The following is a 19651-nucleotide window of genomic DNA, read 5'->3' on the forward strand; positions in this document are numbered from 1 at the left end:
ATTATCGTCACTGTCGGGCAGAAACCTTGTATCTCCAAGTTTCAAATGTGTATGTTTTTCCGTAAAGTAAAGCCCTGGTTCAACACACAAGACTATTGCACAAAACTAGTGAAAATAGGCTATTTTTTCAAAACGATAAATACAAAACGAACGGTTGACATAGAAGGTTTCCACCCGACAACGACGTTACACTTCAGCTGTTTTTGAAATATTTGGAATAATTGTGAAATATTCAGAATAATTCAGGGGAAAAGAATATGCCAATGATCTCCTTATTGGGGGTCCCTGGCACACAATTTCAGCTTGGGGTCAAATTCACATCAACCTGGGGGTCCTTGACATGAACATGTTTGAGAAGCACTGCTGTAATGGAGCCACCAGGCGTTCTGCCACCATGCGGGCGGTTCCTTCCGTGTCCTTGGATTGATGACGCACAGCGTTGTGCTCATGGACTACTGCAGGGGTTTTCAACGTTTTCAGCTCAAGGACCCCTTAATTGAGAGAGAGATGAAGCAGGGACCCCCACAACCTGCTCATAGATTCCATATAGTTTCATTGTTTGACAGCACAATCATCGTGTATTTTGGATTCATGTCAATTAGTGTTTTCAGATACTTAACCACTTGAACCGTCAATACTTAATGAACTTGACCTTTCACTCTGAGTCTGCTCTTTTTCCCCTTCTACACCAAACATCTTTGACAAAAATAGCCGATCTACAAGCTCACAACACCTCGCAGCCCAAGGTGTTGTGAGCTTGTAGATCTGCTATTTTTGGCTAAAGTTGTCAGAATATGGATGCTAGGGTTCAAAGGAGAAAAAAAGTTTCTATCACACAAAGATTTGGAGGATCCCCTTTAGTAACTTTGAGGACACCTTAGGGGTCCCGGACCCCCTGTTGAAGACCCCCGGACTACTGGGATGTTCACTGATACCATGATTAGAGACATGCTATAAGGCAAACTGCTGTGAATGTTTATCTCCACTTATAGGCTAGTACTGTAAATGTTTTACCGTGGATAAATGGTGTGGGATACAGTAGATCGTTTACATGGACTTTGACCACATTCATATCTATTACTGTTAATAACTCATATTCACTATACAATGTGTGTATTTTAATACCTGTCTGTTTAGCCCCACTATTTATTTATTTTATTCTTGAAGCTCGATCAGACGTATCTTCCCAACCCTGTCTGTATCTGTCCTGTCGTTCCTACTGGTGATGCTGCGACGATAGCCATTTCCCTCGTGGGATTATACTAAAGGTCTATCTACTGTATCTGAGTAGATCTGTTAAATGTCAGAGATAACACAAGCACCCTAACATAAATGCTTCTTGGCGTTGCTAAATCATCTACCCTTGGGTTAGATCGCCAGGGGCTCCACCCACGTTGTGATCCCACACACACACATACCCTGACCTGGTGGTAAAGCATTTAGCGAGGAGCAGAGCAATGTGTTTTGTTTGGTTTCTCTTCTCTATTACGTCAAAATGTCTCCTTGCTTGACTTTCCCACATGAGCTCACCTAACTCTCATGAACCAGGGCTGATGTCCATCTAACCTTACACGTGTCAAATATCAACACCCTGCGCTTGTGCGTGCGTGTGTGTGTGTGCGTGTGTGTGTGTGTGTGTGTGTGTGTGTGCGTGCGTGTGTACGCGCGCATGTGCGTGTGTGTGTGTGTGTGTGTGTGTGTGTGCGTGTGTGTGCGTGTGTGTGTGCGTGCGTGCGTGTGTACGCGCGCATGTGCGTGTGTGTGTGAGCGGCAGTGGTGTAAAGTACATTTACTTAAGTACTGTACTTAGTTATTTGTACTTTACTTATTTCCAATTTCCAATACTTTTACTTCTACTCCACTACATCTCGGATCCAAATATTGTACTTTTACTCCACTACATTTATTTGAAAACTTTAGTTACTAGTTAATTTCAGATATAAATTGTAATATTATAAAAGACACATAAATCACTTTAGCCCTATTTTATACCTAGGCTGTTTGAAAATAGCCGATCTAGATCTGCTATTTTCAAACATTTTGTACTTTTACTTTTGATACTTTAAGTACATTTTGAATTCCGGACTTTTACTTGTAACAGAGTATTTCTATATCGCAGTATTGATACTTTTACTTAAGTACAATATGTGAGTACTTTTTCCACCACCGGTGAGCGGGTATGCATGTCTATCTGTGCGTGTGTGCATGTGCGCGTGTGTGTGTGTGTGTGCGCGTGCGTGCGTGCGTGCGTGCGTGCGTGCGTGCGTGCGTGCGTGCGTGCGTGCGTGCGCGTGCGCGCGCGCGTGTGTGTGTGTGTGTGTGTGTGTGTGCGTGCGAGCGTGAGTGCAGGGTGCGTGGGTGCGTGCATGCCGTCTGTGTGAGGTCATGGTGGAGGGAGTCATCTGAGGAGAGGGACTGAGGTGTGGCGAGGTTAGGAGGTTAAAGGTACTTCAATATTCCGAGGAGGGCAACGTCATTGGTCATTCTCAGTCTGGGGGAAAGAAAAACACACAGTATATCAACCTCTGCAACCCTATCATTACTATTAAACCACTTAAAATTTAGGCCTAGGCTAGAATTATTGAATGCTTTAACCAGTGAAAAACAGCAGATATACAAGCTCACAGCGCGGCACCGAGTGCCGCGCTGCGAGCTTTTAGATCTGCTATTTTTGGAACGTAACTGGAACTAAATATTTTGAGATGGGGGCATCCCTCTGGCTATATATATTTGGGCATGCCATCACAGGCAAAAACATTATTCTAGGATTCAATGTGCATCCGACCCATCGTGAGGTTGTACATGCTGGGCTATTTTTGCCATTCGTCACGAAGTTCGTGTTTATAGGGTTTAAGATTAGCTTTAACATCAAGTGTCAACCAAATAAACTACATTTTATTATTGATTTTTTTTCTTCAATTTTGTATTGACTAATATGAAACTGTTTATACTATGCATGCTTTCACAAATACAACCCCAACATGCATACTGTACATGTAACGCCCAGGATTAGAACTCTTGGTCTCCAGTGTGAAAGTCCAATATCTTAACCACTAGATCAAGGGGATATCCCTATGGACTGGGAGAGATATTAGACTTTTAACTCATCGGGCCGAGGCTGTGAGCCAATCTGCTACACATGCGCACGCACGCATGCACGCACGCACGCACGCACGCACACGCACGCGCACGCACACACACACACACACACACACACACACACACACACACACACACACACACACACACACACACACACACACACACACACACACTACATACACTACAGACATTACATACATTCATTCATCACTTAAACGCCCTCGAAAACAAATGCTGCATCTCAAGGTCTCAAGGGGCTTGTCCTTCATTTAAATGTTAAACTTGTGATAGCAGCAATGGTAGCTGTAACTCCTCTTCTCTTCCTGCATGTCACAATGAGCTTAGTCTGAAATAACAGAGAACTAAGTAGAACTTCATATTGGCCTCAGGGTCTCTCGGAGCCAAACTGGGTCCTGTTGGTAACAAATCAGAACTAATCGTGATGGTGGTCTGTGAACTATTATGTCTGCGGGGGTTTCGGGGCAGTTTGTGTCACAGTCACCCAACTGATTATAGTGCTACATGGTGTCACGCCGGCTCGCTGTTTTGGTGTAACTGAAGGTTAACCTAGTTCTCACGCATTTAGGGCCCTCTTTAGATGAGCTATTGCTGTATTGACTTTGACCTCTAAGGACCTTCCAGGGAGAATGCTCATGTGCGTCTTGCGGTGACACGCTTCCTAATTTCTTCTTCTCTGAGCTGTTTTCTTTGTTTTTTTCGCACTGATTTTTGACATTGCACTATAATGTTGTGTTGGTAGTTTCTGAGTATTTTGCTTTATTTAACAATGACAGTGGGATACTTGTTGCACTAATTGACTGCTATGGTCTCTTTTTGTAAGACACTTTATGTATATACTTATATATTATTCGCCCCCTCTATTGATGCACCTTCTCTTTATTGGTACTGTACTGCTCTTGTTTTTTTCCCTCTTATCTATCTTTTTCTTACTTCTCTGTAACTTTGTAAATAACTGTATACTGCTGTGCTACAACTGGACAACTGAATTTCCCCCTTGGGATAATAAAGGTATCTATCTAGCTATATGGCGCATGGTCTAAAGTAGTGGTTCTCAACCTTTTCACCCTGACAAGCACTAAGAGTTCAGGCATTACATTTTGTATAACATAACTATTGTGAAAATAGCCGATCTACATGCTCACAACGCCTCGCGTTGCGAGGCGTTGTGAGCATGTAGATCGGCTATTTTCACAATTTCTGTCTCTAATATTTGACAATTTGGCCAATGTTTAATTTGTCATTTTAGAAATGTGCAGATACCCTCTATGCACTTAAACTTGCTTTGTTTACTGTTGGGTGAGAAAACAATGTTGCACATTAGGTTAATCATCTGGGGACCCCCCAAAATAATTTGGGGACCCCCCTGGGGGTCCCGACCGGCCGAACCACAGGTTGAGAACCACTGGTCTAAAGCGTAGGCGCAAGTCGTGTCAAGGGTGTGTTGAGGCCAATTTAGCTGCGAGGCCAATTTAGCTGCGTGCACGGCCAGTCGCATGGCACTAAGGGGTTGTATTAAGCCTCTCAATTATGGGTGTGTTGTGTTTTGGGTGTTACATTAATTAAACCAGTGTCTTCTCCTATTCCCTTTAAGAGAAGCTGTGCTTAATAAGCTATTGTTACATTGATATTGAGATGACAGACTGGAGGAGAAGTAATCTTAATCACAATAAATATGCACACCCGCCCCAACTCGATCATGATTGGAGGAAGGACCCACACTATCCTGATTGGAGGAGTGCCGTCACCCTGAAACAGTTTTTTTCTCCTCACAGGGCATAGGGCGGAAGTCCTTATATGGAACAAACACTCTTCAATGGTAACTAGTACTATCAGAACATAGACCGTATGTCTGTCTCTCCGTGTGTGCATCTGCAACCCCACGTTCAGCAGTTACATTACTTCATCAAGCATCTATATCGGAGCACTTGGAGGCAATCCTAAACCAGAATGTTTAGCTACATATTCCCACAAACACCTCTCACAAACATAGCCACCACGTCGAACAAACGTGAAAATTTTAAAATGTCCACATTTTAAACATGCCACTCTTTGAACCGCATTTATTTCTATTTAACAAAATTTGCCTCACGCAGAGCAGCCACTCCTGACGGAATGAGCCAACGTTGACCGGCGACGCGATCTGCGTCACAAAAGGGCGTAAACACAACGCACTCCAACTCAGTAACTGCCTGCAAGCTGCAGCTGCAAGCAACAGAGATGGGGGGCGGATGGGGGGGTGGAGAGTAGAGAGAGTAGAGAGACAGAGCGGAGCTGTTCTGCTTCACACCAAACACTACACAGGGACACACACTGCCATTGGAATATGATAGGAATAGCGTGTTTTAAACCTTCTACTTTACCCTTTCTGCAATGACAACCTTAAAAATGCAGCTTACAGCAGAAAAATGACTTATTTAAGCCACGCGTGTGTGTCAGTTCTCCATGTTCTCAACAAAACATTGCTTCCCTCCATAAAGAGTAGATTATGCATGCGATGTTTGACCAGACACGCGTGTGTGTTTGTGTAGTCCGTTAACAAGCATGGTATGTTGGTAGCGATACTTTTGTACTTTTACTTGATACCTAACGTTGGGAAGTGTTACCGAATAGAGAGAGAGAAAGAGAGCGCGAGAGAGAGAATCGTATTTCAGAGACAGAGAGTTCAACTTCTGACGTAATTCTGGAGAGCAGATCTGCAAGCTCACAACGCCTCGCGCAAGACGCACATCGAGATGTTATCTGCGTGAAGATCAGCTGATGTGTGTTTGTCTCCCGTTCTGTCCAAGCAAGAGAGTGAAAGTTTTTTTTCTCTCTCTCTTTTTTTTTCAAGCCGCTGCCTGCTGTGAGTGCCGTGCTGTCAACATAAAACGAGCTGTATATCCTCTGTGTTGCTAAAGCTCCCCTATAAATCACATGTTTGTGCAAGAAAGAAAAGATTGTAAATCTGTTGATCCAAATGAAGACTGAGACTCAGAGACTGTACAGCAGGAGCTCTGCAATGAAGCGCAAAGTAGGCTACGCTGTAAAACAATAGGGTGAAGTCAGGTAAATTGGGACACTTTTTGGAAGCGCAAAGTATAGGGTGAAGCAGGGCCGTGCAGCCCATAGAGGCAAAATAGGCAGCCGCCTGGGGCCCCCTCACAGCCTGGGGGCCTCATGAGATTATTATTATTATTTTATTTTTTAACCAACATGGCCATCAGGGGGCCCCAGTTGAGCTCTCAACTGTGAGACAGAGAACAGTTGAAGTGAGGGTGAGGGTTAACATTAGCTCATTAGAATCTGAAAAGAAGTCAGGTAATTTGGTCCGCTTTTTGGTAATTGGCCTAGGAAACTAAGAAAAAGCAATGTGTGATACTGAATTTGTTTTTATGATTAATAAGGACTGTTGTCAACATGTTTAAGTTAAATGTATGTAATAAAATAAATTTGTTTTGATCCTACAGCTTTTGAACAGCTGTCACACATTTTCTTGATTAGCAGTTTTCAGGTAATTTGGGCTACCATATCAGCTGAAATGACGGGCACTGTTACGATGTTAATATTATGGGCTCATTGGGCTGTATGCAGACAAATACATTTACTGCACCCATCATTTAGCTTGTCAGAGTGGTCGTTGGAGCGCCTCAGTGCTGCTGCAGAAGTCACGTGCAACTTCTTCCAGAGAGATTGATTGATTGATTGATTGATTGCATAGGAAATAAATGAGTCAACTGTAACTCCATCAGGTGCTTTTGTTTTACATGCTGCTAGGAATACACCATGGAACAGTGGTTCTGTTCATATCAGGAACCCTCAAATTTTTTCTAACACATTTTTGGACACTGTTCCTACACATTTTGCCCAGTAGCTAGATAGATACATACATAGATAGACAGACACATAGATACATAGATATAGAACTCTGGCGGTGTGCTTCACTTCAAAATCTACATTAGTGGCATTTACCTGTCGCTCTTGCGCATTAACATCATACCTTATTTTAACACACCAAGCCAACACAGAGCAAGCTTTCCTGTACCTGAGGGGTTTGAATAGTAATAAAGTAAATGTCATGTTTTCAAAATGCATAACTTAGAGGGGAGATTCATAATAATTACGGTCAGCCTCATGGTGGTGCTATAACAGCCCACTTCACATTTTGCCCTATAACTCTTTAACCATAGGTCGGAAAATCAAAATGTATTTTCCCCAGGATTCCTTGGGTCATGACACATGTCCCCACATAGGCCACACCCATTTGCATCAGGACAGATTTTCCGCCATTTTAAATTTTCTTCAAAACACACTTTTTGCTCCTTTTCGACATATTTCCTCCAAATCTCACCAAAATCGGTACACATGTTCTCTGGACCCATGCAATAGACATATTCAAGCGACAATTTTCATAGTCCATATTGTTCACCTGTAATATGCTTCCAAAGTTAGTGGGAGGGGCCTATTTATCAGAAAAGGCCAAAAATCACAAACAAAACATCCAGTCAAGACTAAATTCGAATCACATGTCAAGGGTTGTATGCTCAACGAATTCCCAGAAGCAGGGCGTGCCACAAATGCACAAAATGCAACCGTTTCATGCCAAAACATGATTTTTGGGGGAGCAATCCTCCCAAAATGAAAGTTTGCTTATTTTGCTGACGCAAACATATTTCTCACATAAGCATATACTATACACTGTATATGCTTATGTTTCTCCATTAGCATATATGCTTATGTTTCTCTGGCAGTGTGAAAGGACTGACAGATACAGATCTCCATATATGCCCATATCAGTTGGAACACTGCTGCAATTTAGCTGTGAGCGCCCGCAAAGCGGGCGCGATCTCTAGACGTGAGCGGCCCGAAGGGCCGCGAACTTCTAGTTAAAACAGAATGGAAGAATCAATTTTCCCGGTTCAAATATGCACACATGTGTCATAATCTCACAATATCTGGCAATTTCCCCCCAATTTTTAGCCTGTAGTCTGCATGCAAACCCCCCCCCCAACTTTATCACCTTCAGATGTGTCTCTACTTCTCATAATCCCAAAATGTTTACAATTTTTTTCCCACATTTTGGCCTGTAGGCGGCATATATTGCGCAATCCATAGTTGGGAGCGGCGTGTCATTATCATCCCCAAAGTCTCAGGTTACAAGAGGGAAGGGGGGGGGGGGGGGGTCAGATCATAGAGTTATAATATTAATAGAGAGGACACATATATCCCCGCCCGTCCACTTGCATTGAGTTGCTCACCCAGCGCATGAGGCGTTTTCACCCCTCCATCCGGGTAGTAAAACGTGACGTAGTGGGTCTACTGTGACGCATTTTGCGTCATCGAATTTGTTCATGGACGCGCTTGGGCACAAAGTCATGAACGAGCACTGCCACTGTGAACGCGCTGGGGCTCAAGTCATGAACGAGCGCCGCGAGTACGAGCTCTGTTGGTTTAGACGGTTGAGAAACGCTCTCTAGTGGGGAAGAAAGGGAAACGCCGCCCAGTACAGCTCCTCTCCCCGGTTGAGAAGCACTCTGCTCGGATTCGATCTTACGATACGTCCCGCTGGACTGAGGCATCGCCTGGAAGTGTAACTCCACGTTGAATTAATTAACCATTGTGTATTTCATGGTTTAACCTAGGGGGTCCGCGGGGACACTGCAGGGGAGGGGGTCCGCGAAATTGTTGAAAAAAAAAAAAAAAACGTTATATATTTTTTTTTTTTATTTAAAAAAAGAAAGAAAAATAATAATTTGTCTTTAAATATAACAAAAAGACATGATTCTGTCTCTTTTGAATAGCTTGTATACATGATTATTGTGCAATTGACAGATTGTTAGTGATAGATTGATAGTATTGACATTGGTTCTCAGTTATTAAGGTATGTTTATAAATGGAAGTGGTACAGCCATGCACTTGTACATGCATGTTGGATGGAGCAGGGACCCCCAAGGTAGGGGGTCCCTGCTCCATCTCCCCATCAGTTTGGGGGTCCCTGGCCTGAAAACGTTGAAGACCACTGTAAACAAACAAACAGAATGCATTTCAAATAGATCAGTGGTTCTCAAAGTGGATTCCAGGGACTCTGTGGGGTCTATACAAGTGTATACTGACAGTGTACAAATGGAACCAACATTTGGTTAATTTGGTTCCATTTGTATGCTGTAAAGAGTTAAGGGGAGACCTTGAAAATGTGAAAGTTTGAGAAACACTGGAATAGATTACCAAAGTGGAATCCATATTAATAACCAAGTCCATTGCTTGAAGTTTCTGAGGTAAATTAGTTAATGTATACCTCTATGAAATTAACTGTTATGGTTTATACACACCATTGACAATGGTCTAACGTTTTTACATGTGAAATTCATTCAAAAAAGTGTGTTATTTTGTGTCATATGGTCCTGGCCTGTGGCCATCCTGGCTATAGTCCAAACCTTTTACATATAGCCTAACTAGAGTATTAACTAAACCAATTAACCAAACCAAACCTGGTTCAGAGACCACAGATAAGTTTATGAATACTTTATAAATGTAGATATTATAATGATTATGATCCAATATTTATCAGACAACCAACAAATGTATCACAAAGGATTTATTTTGTATAAACCAGAAGTAGGCCTACTAGAGGTCACACATTAAAAAAAACTCATTCTGGTCGATGTTCAAAGTGTTAATGATTTATTGATACATGAGATCCTAGAAAGCACTTGGCTTATTTACACAGGAAACCACTTAGGAATCTCATACAACATTGAATGACAGAAGGATAGAACACAGTACTATGCAGTAGATAGTCAGAAAAAAAAGAAAACAGTGCAGGAAAATTATATACAGTAGATATTTACAATAGAAGGGTCAGGGGCTGGGCAAGGTTTGTTTTTTAACAGTTACGAGTGCTGCCTGCTGCCTTTCGGGGCGATTTTAAAGGATGTTGGGATTTACACTGCTTTAAGGCCTTCGGTAAGGTGTTACACATTTTGGTGGTATAGCAGAAGAACGAGTTTGACCCTTTGTTTGAGTTGACTCTGGGTGGACGTGATCTGTGGTGCTGCCTCTGGTGTTGTAATTGTGGACATCCTTAACGCTTTCAAAGTATTTTGTCAGGTACATGGGTATCTTAGTGGTGTAGTTTATCTTGTACATCAGGCCCATTTACAAGGCATTGGTTACAGAAATGAACTAAAACTAGGCTTTAGAACTGTACAAAGTGAAAGGACAAACAAAAATGACATCACATTTGCTTGATGACAGCATGTTTTTTAAAACGGGGTTCCCACACATTTTTACCAATTAATTTCCAAAACCTTTCCAGAATATTTAACCCAATTTCCAGGCCTATATAACAATAATTCAGCTCAATAACAAGTCGCTTACTCCTATGCGCAATGCCCAAAGACAGGTAGTGTATGCCAGTGGTTCTCAACCTTTTCAGACCATGACCCCAAAAATAATCATATTTTAACTGGGGACCCGGCACCCTGACGAGCACTAGTTGAGGAATTTTGTATAACACTGTTCTATTGTAAAAAATAGCAGATCTACATGCTCACAACGCCTCGCCTTACAATTTCTGCCTCTAATATTTGACAATTTGGCCCATGTTTAATTTGTAATTTCAGAGGTATTAGCAAAATCAATAACCAAAGACAATACATAGCTATTTTTTCAAGGACCTTCCAGGACCCTTGATAAATTCCAAAACTTTTACAGTACTGGAAAAATATTTTTCTAATTTCAAAATATTTCCAGGAATTTCATGACCGTGGGAACCCTGTAAAAAGCACCAAAGAGGCAAGACACACCAGTCTTCTTCAGATTCAAATTGAATCAACAGTATCAGATTCTCATATTTCTAACCTGAAGCTGCCTACTACTCAAACTTTTTTTTTTGATAGTAAGCTTAAATTCGATGTGAACTGTGAAACATTTGCAAGAAAGGTCAGCAACACCTCTATTGTTTAAGAAGGCTTGCTACATTTCAGGTTGACAAATCCTTAATGAAACTGTTCTACAGTGCTTTTATTGAGTCAATACTCTCCTTCTCCATCATTTGTTGGTATATGGAAACCTGAACGTAAAGGACAAAAATCACCTTAGGAGAATTGTGAGAACGGCTTCAAAGATAGCTGGAGTAGACTTCAGTAGCCTGGATCAAGTCTACCAAAGGCAGGTGCTTAAGAAAGCCAAGTCCATTGGTATGGACAGCTCTCATCCTCTCAGCTCTGAGTACAAGCTGCCTACTGCCTACTACAAGCTGTAGTTGTAGTTTCATCATCTTTCAGGTACAGATACATCTTTCAGGTACAGAAAATGATTTTAGGTGGGTTGACAATTGTATCACTGACACTGATTGAGTGTACAGTGAGTGCTCCAGTTCCAATGTTGCAGGCTCACTTGTTTATCAACTATCATGACATAAGTTCTTGCTTTGGATAGAAGTGGTATTTTGGACTCTCCCATTATTTACAACAGGGGTCTTCAACAGGGGGTCCGGGACCCCTAGGGGGTCTTCAGAGTTACTATAGGGGGTCCTCCAAATCTTTGTGTGATAGAAACTTTTTTCTATTCCACTTGAACCCTAGTGTCCTTATTCTGAGAACTTTAGCCAAAAATAGCCGATCTGCAAGCTCACTGTGAGCTTGTAGATCTGCTATTTTTGGCAAAGGGCTTTGGTGTAGAGGGGAAAAAGAGCAGACTAATTACAGAGTGAAAGTGAAGCTTATTAAGTATTGACGGTTCAAGTGGTTAAATATCTGAAAACACAAATTGACATGAATCCAAAATACACTGATGATTGTGCGGTCAGGCGATTAAACTATATGGAATCTATGAAAAGGTTGTGGGGGTCCCTGCTTCATCTCTATCTCATCTGGGTCCGTTGCCTGAAAACGTTGAAGACCCCTGATTTACAATATGAACCTGTGTTGTCATTCAGTGTGGTAATCTTAGCATTTTGCATGGATTCCTTGGGTGAAACGAGTCATAGTTAAAGTTACTGGTCTGTTCTAGACAAGCCTAGAGTTGTGTTCTGTTCCAGAAACAAGTTTAAATATAATTCATATAGTAGCTACAGTCTGAAATAGAGTATTTTTATTAGATGACAGTGTCTTGACATATAGAGACATTCTTTGAAATCCACATTAGATATTATATATATATACTCTATGCATTAGATGCACTTTGTCCAAAATGAATACATTTAATTACGCATTTGTAAGTGTCACAGACAGAGTGATGGAGACAGGCCATGAGACAGACCCACTTATAACTATGAGACAGACAGGCCTACTCAGAAATGGCTTTCGCCTACTTGTGGGTTATCAAACCATGTATGTATCGCATTTAAATTCCATTTTGATAGTAAATCTTCATTAACATTTCACGTAAAGCTTCTATTTAAAAAAAAGATCGGACTTTTCAGAACCCAATGCAAAGTCAATGGCAGACAGCCTCTGTCAAGATGACAAAACGCGAAAATCGTAATAACTAATACTAATGAGTAAACCAACAGTTTTATAAGAACAATATTGTTGTAACTAAGAGATTCGGGAAGGTATCTATATTTAATAAACACAGAATAAGAAGTAATAAGAAGAAGTCGCTATGGTTATTTCCTGGTTTAATGCGGTCTGCGGTGCGGTGCTCTCCGCTCCGGAGAGGAACAGAGGATTCAGCTGTCTGGAGTGGAGGGGGTGGAGCCAAAATGTGCGTTCATGAGATTAGACCCAACTGCAGTACCTCAAAACGGCCAACATGTCCTTTTGGTTTCAGGGCGCCCCCAGGGTTCTGGGGGCTTGGGTCAGATGCACACACAGAGAGAGAGAGAGAGAGAGAGAGAGAGAGAGAGAGAGAGATAGAGAGAGGGGGGGGTACAGTAAAGTAAAGTACAGTACAGTACAGTAAGATACAGTACAGTAAGGTACAGTAGAGTACAGCAAAGTACAGTACAGTACAGTAAGGTAAAGTAGATTACAGTAGAGTACAGTACAGTAAGGTACAGTAAGGTACAGTAGAGTATGGATGGATGGATGGATGTGGATGGATGGATGGATGGATGGATGTGGATGGATGGATGGATGGATGGATGGATGGATGGATGGATGGATGTGGATGGATGGATGTGGATGGATGGATGGATGGATGGATGGATGGATGGATGGATGTGGATGGATGGATGGATGGATGGATGGATGTGGATGGATGGATGGATGGATGTGGATGGATGGATGGATGGATGGATGTGGATGGATGGATGTGGATGGATGGATGGATGGATGGATGGATGGATGGATGGATGTGGATGGATGGATGGATGGATGGATTGCCATTTACACTATTTTGCATTTTGGAAAAAACTGCATATTTAATGTTGAGCTATCCTAAATTTGTATTGCTTAGCTGCCCACTGGACTGTATCCATCTCTGGGTACAGGGGACTTTCACATAGGAAAGGGGCCAGGCCCCCGCAGGGGGCTTTTTTCTAGTTATTTGAATTAAATTAAATCACTTACCCTACCTTTAAGTGGGTAAACTTGCTTGAGATACCTGTAGGTAATCTAAGACACACATGCATTACATCATTCTTTTGTTATGTTATCGTTCATTGCATTATAAAGCGTGGATTGATTCAAAAAGTCTAGCCGAAAATATACCCTGGGGAAAAGATTATTTATGTATTCAATTTAAATGTCCATGACTGCTTAAACTCACACAGAAGTTTAGGAAATGTTTACTCAATTAATCAGGTCAGTCCGATAACATTCTAATGACTCAATGTGAAAAATAGTCTAGAAAAATAAAGCCATTCATGAAAATAATATTTCCAGAATGAAACATAGACCATATGGTCTTCATTTATCTATGTTATACTGTATGGCTGAAGCTGTGAATAGACAATGACATGTATTGACACACTGGTATGGTATTATTTTGACCACAAAATCTCCATATAATGTATGGGCATGAAAGGGACACAGACAGACAGGCGGATACAACGGGTATTGCACAACTGGACGTCAATGGTGACTATTCTGCCCAACGGGCACCGGTCTGGGTTCTCCAACATTACTTCCGAGACTCCTCAGGGACATTCAATCACTCATATACTGTGCACTCATATACTGTGCACACCCCCGGGGACAGGACTAGTTTTATTAAAGGTACAACTCTAAAACCTTTACATAATGTGTGGTACATTTTAACCTAACTTTAACCAATAGGCCAAGGGCATAGCAGTGAACGTGGTTTACTGGTGCCACTACGGGTAACGCCTGGCACTGTGGTTCCCCTGACGCATCACTGTGACATCAAAGGTGACATCACAGTGATGTCAGATACTCAGAGCAGGGATCTCCATAGATGGGCATAAAAGGGATTCTGTTAGGGACCTCCATATATGGGTATAAAAGGGACCGTATCCCAGATGATACCCTGTTAGGAGAACCCCACTAACAGAATCCAAGGCCAAGACAGATGGCGGGACCTCGCCCTGCTTTTCGCTAGGGGGTGTTGTTGTGTTCGGTCTGGTTTTAACCAGGCAATTTTATGCCCATATATGGAGATCCCTGTTTGTTAAACCAGCCACAAAGATATGGGCTGTCTTGGCCATCTGATCTGTGTTGGCCATATGGATTCGGTTAGTGTGGTATGTGGCCTCCATATATGGGCATTCCCATATGAGGTCAGATGGCCAAGACATGGCGCGACCTCGCTTGTCGCCCTTAGGCGTCCTATACTGGTTATTGCGACCGAAGGTCACTCGCTTGAGTGACCTTTTTCTGTACAGGAAGTGATGTCAGTGTGATGTCAGTGAGTTGTGACATCACTTCCTGTACGGGGCGGCTACACAAGCCTAAGAAAGACAAAAAAAAGAGAAGGATACACAAGACTAAGAAAGACAAAAAAAGAGAAGAATAAAAAAGAAAAAAAGGAGGAGGAGGATAAAGATACCAAAAGGAGAGAGAAGAAAGGGTGGATGAGGTACAATGTGCGGTATCCTCCTCCGATCTGATACGGGGCGGCTGGACTTAGATCACCTATGAAAGAATGTCCATCCACCTGGAGAAAAGAAAATGTAACAAGGAGGTGGCAACGGGGCGGCCAGATAAAGTTATTAGGCCTGGATCCGACTTTAAGTCGACGCACAGGATTACAGAAGTGTAGCGCTTATTCGCTCTTGTATCAAACCGGTACTCAAAACGTTCTTAGAATTTAACATATTTTCTAGCGTAAATATGGGGACGGCTGTGTTAAGAACGTTTCGTTGTCAAGCTCAACTTTGGGCATTTGGACCTATACATGGAGAAATGCAAACCTGTTTGGCCTAAACATGGAAATGTGGAGAACACTATATATATAGATAGTCCAGTCCATCATGTCATATGGGACTACCGTCATAGACAGTAGCCATTGTTAGGCCGGAGTCAATGGCTGTCTGTCTGACTGTCTGTACAGGACGTGATGTCACATGACATACTTTTTATGCCCATATATGAGTCATTCTGTACCACATCTCCATGTTTAGGCAAACTCCACACAGAAAGGCCCTATCGCCAACCCCACCTAGGGTGTGGGCGATAGGGCGTTTCTGTGTGGAGTTTGCATGTTCTCCCCGTGTCTCCTAGGGTTGATACCCTCACAAAAACATGAACAAACTCCCCCCAGAATGACAACAACTAGAATCGTCAGAGAAACACTGTGGTTGGCCAGATGGTCAAGAATTGGTGCGAGGTTGCATGTCACCCTGAGGTTGCATGTCACCCTCAGGTGTCTTACTAGTAATATACTACATTTAATAATATACCCTTTGTTAAGCAGTTTACATTTTTTTTCTTTTTTTTCTCTCATAATCATACGTTTTATGGTCATGATTCACCAGGATACTGGATGCCTTGATTCTAGGCTTAAAATAATTGATATAAATATTTTTTGTAAATTTCCATAGGAAAAATGAATAGCCTATTTTTTTAGTGGCACCAGTAAACCACGCCCAATACTAGGCCCTGCAATCTATACAAGCAATCCTAAGAAAAGTAAATGGGTGATTCTTCGAACCATTACGAGCAATCCAAATTAATTTGGGTCAATCTCTGACAGCAACGGGCGCCTGTTTATTGTAGACTTGCCTCTAAAATGCCGCCCACGTGTCAAAGACCCGCGGATGGTTTTGACAATAGGTTTCATTGGGCCAGCAGTGGCTATGGGACCAGTGAGTGTGAGAAAACATTAAGTCACCACCCAGGGTTTCCATGCCTCACTCTGCCTCCACTGAACCCCACGCCGAGGAGAGACCCCTCAGTCAGCGGCTGGCCAGGATCACCACACACTCATGCACACACGCATTTACACGCACGCACACACCCACACACGCGCATGCACGCACACACGCACCCCCACACACACACACACACACACACACACACACCCACACACACACACACACGAGAGTCAGTGAAAATGATGTAAGCTTTTAAAGAAGACAAACATTCCATGCTACCAAAAGCTGGTCCGCGGTCATACCTATAAAACGTGATATGGTCTTTTACACACTAAACTGAAGCCGTATTAAAGCAAGGTAGTGAAAAGCTGTGTTTCCACCAGGGCTACCAGTGACTGCAGTATAGTTCATAAGCGTTCTTAATGTCAAGGGCCCGCAAATTAATATGTATTTTGGCCGCGGACCCCCACCAGAAAATAGTGTTGATTTTGACGGGACATTTTGATTTAGTTTTAGTCACATTTTAGTCATGTGAAAAGTTTTCGTTTTAGTCTAGTTTTAGTAGACTTAGTTGATTTTGTCGATACAAAGGTATTTTGGCAGGCCTTGATGGCCTCATAATACCGGATCTCATGCTGAAAATAGCCGATTTGCAACGATCAAGCTTGTACATCGGCTATTTTCAGAGCGCAACACCCGATCACAATCAAACATAAAATGTTAGATCTACTGGATATGTTCTCCACTAGTCCTTCCCTAACATAGTCTAGTTTGTATTTGTTGATGAAATTGTCGATATATTTATTCTAAGTTTTAGTCAGCTTGTAAGTTCGTTTTTATTTCGTTTTCGTCAATGAAAAAAGGTAGCCAAAGAATATTTCTAGTCATAGTGTTAGTCGACAAAATCAACACTATAAGATTTTGTACCGGGGGGGAGCCTATACAAGATATATGTTGTTAATGTTTAAAAGAAATGTATATTTTAAAAACAGCAAATCTACAAGCTCACAATGCATCGCATTGCGATGCATTTTCAAATACCCAATGTATATAGGGTTAAAGTGGTTCAAATGCTTTTGATGCTACTGTATATTAATTGATTTAGCTGTGGACCCCCTGGAACTCCCTCAAGGACCCCTGGGGGTCCCCAGACCCCGCTTTGAGAACCACTGCTTTAGTGCACCAATTAATTGTGTCCCCAACACCAGGGGTAACATGTTAAATTATACGCTTAGAACTTCTCATGAAAGTCACAGCACTGATCTTCTTTTTTTTTTTTTTACGTAATCCAAGGTTGAAAGTTTAATTATGTGAACTTAATTATAGTTGACAGTTCGAATACCACTCTAATATCCAACTGGAAATATCTTCCTAAACAATAAAGCAAGTGTTGAAATGGTTGCAAGGGGAGAAAGTGAAAAACCCAACAACTTGTGACGTTTGGGGTAATTGACATGAGATATGCATTAGGGGAAATGACGTTTAATTGAAACATAATCCTGGAATGGGGGGTTGAGTTCATGGAAAACATGTTTCTCTTACAAAGACTCTTTAGATCCCAGCTGGTTCTTTGGCTACCGGTTGAGGCTTACTCACAGAATGGCAGAGACTTACCGAAATGCTTTGGGGGGCAAAGGCAGCCAAATGATTAGGGAGGCGGGCTTGTGTGTCTGGAAGTTTGCCGGTTCAATACACAGACTGGCTGGGAATCTGGGGTGGAAAAAGTACTCACGTTTGTTTTTTTGTTTTTTTTGCTGAAGTAAAAGTGTTAATACTGCAATGTAGAAATAGTCTGTTACAAGTAAAAGTCCGGAATTCAACTTCAAAATGTACAAAAGTACAAAAGTACCGGCATCAAAAAAGAAGAAAAAAATAGTACAAAGTACTGATTATGCAGAATGTCCCGTTTGAAGTTTTCAAATGCATAGAAATCCTTTGAAAATACGGTAGCAGGCCTACCACCTCACAATAGGTCGCATGGCAACGCATTGTGAGGTTGTGGAACGGCTATTTTCAAATGGCCCAAATGTATATAGGGCCGAAGTGTTTCATGTTTTGCAATAATAATCAAAATCTACAAAATAACGAAAGTTATCAAATAATTATCGTGGAGTAAAACTACAATATTTGTCTCTGAGATGTATAGAGGAGTTTATTTTTATATACCTCAAACCTTTACTTAAATACAATACTTTAGTAAATGTACTTAGTCACTTTACGCCACTGCTGGGAACATCTGGGTGGGGGAGGTGAGTAAGTCTCTACTCTCCCTTGACAATGTCCCAAACTGTAGTAGATAACTCTGTTCTCACTCACTTGCGTGGAAAGTATAACAGTAAAAAAGAAGGAGAAAAAAAAACATCCCATGAAATATGATTTTTAACCTTGCGAGTTCTGGGCCATTGCGTGTTTCGTTTACTGTTGCTGTGTTGTTGTGTTAAAACCTCTGTAGTTCCAATTATGTTTTTCTTTTTTTTTTTTTTTTTTTTTTCTCGTTTAACTTTGGATTCATTTTCAGAGTTTTGCTTTTATGTTCCAAGTCAGTGACCCTAGGACCCACCAGAGTATTGCAAACTCAGTGTGTGATTTCAAAACCACTCAATAAGTCTGCTCTAAATAAGCGGGTCTATAAGAGGTCTAAGGTTTTCATCCGTCAGCGGTGCAGCGTTCTGCCTCGCTGCTCCATAATGTGGTTAGTGTGTCATGAACAGACACACACACTGTGCTGGGTAATTTGATGTGCACGACTCAGAGGGACTCTCCAGGAACCTCTTGTGTTTCAGCACCGTTCCAAAAGTGAACCAGAACTGATCACTGTTGTTATTAGATCAGACACAGAGAGAGAGAGTGAAGTCAATGCTGTCTGGTGTCCCGTTACCACCATCCAAAATCATACTGTAATGTGATTACAGTAATATCCTTGAACGTGTGGAGGTACGTGAATGTCAATTCTGATGAGGTTCAAAGGCAAAATTTGCACAACTCATAGAAACTATTTCAAGGAGCACTTTGTAAAGTTTGTGCTCTTCTTTTTTTAGAATAGCAGTTCATGGTACCTTTCTTTGTCAAATCTATATCAGTTAATTTCTGAATTGATCAGAATAGTTTTTTATCCCATGTTTTTGCTGTCCATGAGTTTGGCTACCTGTTTGTTTGCATCAATAACATTAGGCCTATATATTTTTTTGTTTTTGTTTAGGTCACACTACATTTCAAACATATTTAACACTCCATATTGCAATATCAAGCATCATGCTTTGCCAGTCATGTTTAAAAATATTAGATGAGGAACTGAAGAGGTTTTGAAACTGTAGGCTAAAATGAAAATCCCAT

Source organism: Nannobrachium achirus (assembly GCF_963921795.1).
Source record: "Nannobrachium achirus genome assembly, chromosome: 2".
NCBI lineage: Eukaryota > Metazoa > Chordata > Actinopteri > Myctophiformes > Myctophidae > Nannobrachium > Nannobrachium achirus.